The sequence below is a fragment of the Varroa destructor genome, unplaced genomic scaffold (assembly GCF_002443255.2).
Source record: "Varroa destructor unplaced genomic scaffold, Vdes_3.0 BEIS01000001.1, whole genome shotgun sequence".
Taxonomy (NCBI): Eukaryota; Metazoa; Arthropoda; class Arachnida; order Mesostigmata; family Varroidae; genus Varroa; species Varroa destructor.
In genome coordinates, this window is record NW_019211454.1 from 43,370,512 (window position 1) to 43,375,234 (window position 4,723).

Below are 4,723 nucleotides of genomic sequence, written 5' to 3' on the forward strand. Positions count from 1 at the left end.
AGAGAGAGAGAAAAGTACTAAACATTGCGGAACGCGCCGGGCCGGTCACGCCTCGCATTTTGACCTGAACCACAACGACAAAGCGGTTGATACGCAACGTAGATAGGCTGAAACGAACAAAGTCATTTTGTTTCGTCTCTGGAAAGATATGCCAATAATGGCAAAAAGGCGAGCAAAAATCATGTTATAACGTGCGACGCTCAACCCCAATAGATTGACCTACACAACGATGCATTATCAGCCCACGAGCCGTCGGTCGTTCTCGGCAACGACATGATCACTGCGCTTGGTACCATTCTTCCTTTCCAGCGTTTTGCTGAATCTTACACGCTACGTTGCGCTTCATAACCTTCCACATCCTCATGCCCCGATCCGCTCTAACCTTCCTACACCTTAAGGCTAACTATTATTTACATCCACGTTGCGGAATCGTCGACGCACGCCTCGCATTCGAACACAGCGCAGTCAGTCTAGTCCAGTCCGACAAACAGACAAACAAACACCCGCCATTCAGACAGACACATGCACACTTAAATGTAAAGACGAAATTAATGCAAATCAGCTTAAAGTTATACTGAGTTAAGTGTTCGTTATCTTTACAGTTTTTATCGACCCTCAGTATCATCATCATCATCCACATTATACTCGCATGAGACCGATTGACGGTGACCTGAGTCCTTTAGAAGAACAGTAGAAGAAGTCATATCAGTAGGAAGAATTAATGCTGTCGATAGTGAGCACTTGTATCCCTCTTGAAGAAGACGGTTTCGACAAATGGTACCAATGCCAAACGCAAAAGAAAAGAATTTAGAAAGGAAACCTTTGAAATGGCTTTTACAAAATTTTGTTGTTGCTGGCGCTGTTGCTGGCATCCTGGCGAGAAGCTTACGTGGTCTGACAGAAAAACGGTACTCTAAAAGACTAGTAAAGAACATGGCAAGGCGCAATGGGCATTTATGAACAGGCAAGTAGAAACCAAACAATGCACAAAATGGACCGTACATAAAGATATTGAAGAAAAACTTTCACAAACACTGTATGAGCGAGCTTTTCAGTTTCAGAGTATTTTCGTATGCTGAACACCAGCTAATGACAAATATTGTCGACCAATTGACAAAGAAACAATAAATATACAAAATATGCTTTGAGCTCATAATTATTCGGTTGCCTAAAACAAGTAAAACCAGGTGTCGGATGATTGAGTCCCGGCATCGCATTGTAAGATTACGACATATAATAATGTAATAATGAGTCATACTCCACGCATTATGTTGTCATGTATAGATGAAAATGATTCATATTCATCGATGGTATGCATATAAAATGTAACAAATACCATGGTTATTATTATTACGTATTGCTAAATTTATACACAACAAAGTATGTACACCGCTCCTGGCAACACGATACTCGATGTCTGATGATTGCTGAACATTGCCGCAGTCAACGAAACCGTTGATACTCGTCATATCATCCATAAAGCATCAAAAATGACCTCGGATCTCTGCAGTTTAACCTTTGAGCCAGTATTCGTGCCATCACTTGTCCAGATACCGGATGCAATTTACAATTTCGGACAATGGCGGCCGCAACAACAGCACCACCCAAAAAGGAATTTAGAGGATTCATTCTAGTTGCTTTCTAGGTAAAGCTCCAGTTAACGAGTCTCCTTTCGAAACAAAATTTGATAATTTTGTTGTCACTCATTTTCTGAGCTGGCGTCATGTTAGTCTATAATAACGTTTCCTACTGTTGTTCTATTCAAATAAGTAACCAAATAAAATATTGGTGAGCGTTTCCCTTTTTGCCTTCATATGAATATCGACCCGGACAACGCACGCAATGTTCAAGACCTAAAGAAACATAGACAATGCATTCCTCTGGCGCAAGTGGTTGTTCAACCATGTTACTTATCTCTCAGGGCAAACCTTAGTCAACATCTGCCGAACTAATTACATGTCCAGTCTACCCGTGATTCGAATTCATAGCGAGTAGTATTATCGAATCAAGCTTTCCAAAAGTACCTCATCACCCATTGAAACTTGCATTCTGTCTCAGGTCAACGCACGCACTTACCGCTCATACATACACAAGACGACTCCAACCGCATTCTGGTAGCCCTCTCGCTAGTTTCGTCTCTACTCATTCTCTATAGGCCGACTATAATTATGTATATATATATATATATGTATTTATGGATATATTCGCATATGCAATCCACTGAGCCGGGCCGCCGTTAAACTTTGGCGTACTCACAAGACCACAACAACACGCTTGTCGTCATATGACCATTATGCCTCTTATTCGCATCACATTACCCCACACCATTCTTATATCTTATTTCTTAGTGGGCCGAGTTCTGCTGCAGACATACTCTTTCACACAAAGCATCTGCCCACCGAGCCTCTAACTGTCCTCTATGTGTCCACTCTATCATGTTTTTATCTTCGTTATAATAATACATTACTTATCCTTACTTTAATAATAATATTAATAATATTCTTATGCTCATCATTTCACATCAGTGTTTTTGAAGTCGCTTCCTTCTTCGATCATCGTCAATGTCGTCGATCGTATCCATCATTTACGTTCATTCATTTTGCTATGTTTCCATATATCTTTATACTGCGTAATTATATATTTATTTCCTTTCTAATGATGTCTCAAGGCGGTGAAGGTTTTCTTTCTCTGTTTATTTTTTTCCTGTTTTGGCCCTCTTCTTCCCTCCCTCAAAGTTTTGTCGTCATCGATTAAGCCACGAACTCTTGGTTTAAATGTACTCCTAAATGTAGTATCCAAGATCCGATTATATTTGATCGCTACCTATCACTCGTCCGGTCCGTAAATATGTCGCCATAATAACATTATTATAGTACTCGTGAAACGCCACGTACTGAAGCCGGTCCAGCCGCGTACTCAGGCGCCGCTCATGTACATTAATTGTACATGCATGGATCGGGTCGAATCAAGCTGGGTTGGCCTTCACATCAACTTCGAAAAGAAGCAGGAAGTGGACCGATATGATGATGTCCTTTTTCTTTCGCTTCAACCGGTAACACAGCGTAGGGTATACATGTGAAAAGGAGAGCCGCGAACTCCCTTCGATAATATGCAATGACCCTAAGCAACTCTTTTTTTGTGATTAGCTATATGGTAATTGGTCTTCAGTTTTCATGATTTGTTTTATCTCTCAGCAGAGCCTTTACTTGTTGTCACTGTTGTTCTTGCTGTTGAATAAGTGCTGCTGCTGCTGCTGCCATTACTACCACTACAACTACTACCCGACCTTATTCCCAACAACAAGAGCCAACGTTTGCAAACCAATGCAAGCTGTATATTATTATTATTACTAGTATCGAACAATGGCTGCTGAACGGGCAGACGGAAGTAAGCTTATGGGAAGAGGCAATGCATGTGGCCAAGGCAAATTAAACGGCTAGGGGAAAGGGTGGGAAAAGGAGGGCGAGAAGCTAACGCCAGTTGTTGCTATTGTGATGTCGTTGTTGGTCAGGGAGTTATTCATCATCAACTTCAAAGTTCTAGAGAAGAAATCCGCCATTGCCGCGCTGAAGCACAGCTACAATGGAATCTTTCAATTTCATATTTTCAATTATATATATATATATATAGTAATTATTATATATATAGAGAGGTGTTATGTATGTATAGATGTATATACATGTCTCTTCAGTCTTTCTACGATGCTTGCTTTTATATTCATCATCATGATCTACATCAGCATCTTTTTATGTCTATCAATTATCTATATCTCGTTTAGAGGGTGGGCGATGTAGTTCCCGTTGTTGTTGTTGATTTATTACCAAAAAATGGCCTACCAATGCAACACCATAAGCTTGCAGGTAGTAAAAGTTAGTACAGTATTATTATTGTTATTATTAATATAATAAAGTAAAAAAAGGAGTGCCCTAAAATAAAATCAATCACTAAATAAACGCTGTGTCATCATCATTATGCCTACTGCAATCGACATGCACAGTCGTTGACTGGTTAAACAGGCGGCCTGTCAATCAGTCTTTCAATAGTCAATCGTCGTTGAATCAATCAGTCAATCGTCACGCAATCAATCAGTCAGTCCGTCCATCCATCTGTCTGTATGTCCGTCCGTTTTTTCGTCAATCATCGTCATCACAATCATAGTATCATCGTATTCACATCCGCCTCAAGCTTCCTTCCTCGATCAATTAAACAAGTAACCCGTTAATCAGATATTAATTAGTGAATTAATGGACGGCGACCGAACCGCCAGCAGCTGAATCACGATTGCTATTCAGTCAATCAGTTGGTCATCAGCCACCTATCAATTAATCAGTCAATCAATTATTTTCAAAAATCAATTACTGAGCACATCGAGAAAGTTCGTCGAGTTGTTTAGTTGGTTAGCTAACTAGCTAATCGATCGATCGCTGCCGATGCCACCATCCATCGGCGCCGTCAATCATTTGTTTTTAATACCCTTACACTTTTTGTTTTACTTCCATTAGTGTTCTTATTATTAAATCGAGGCCATAAGTTTCAACCCATTCTCTTTTTTTTAAGAATATGTTGGTGTTTGCTTCTGTTTGTCGTTTCGCATTATTCCGTCCTCATCGTTATTATTGTTGTAATTAATAAATTCATATGTTATTATTTTTTATAGTGGTTTGTCTGTGTTTGTTGTCGCATGTGCAACCGCGCTGAAGTTGTATTTATATAGCTTTGTTTT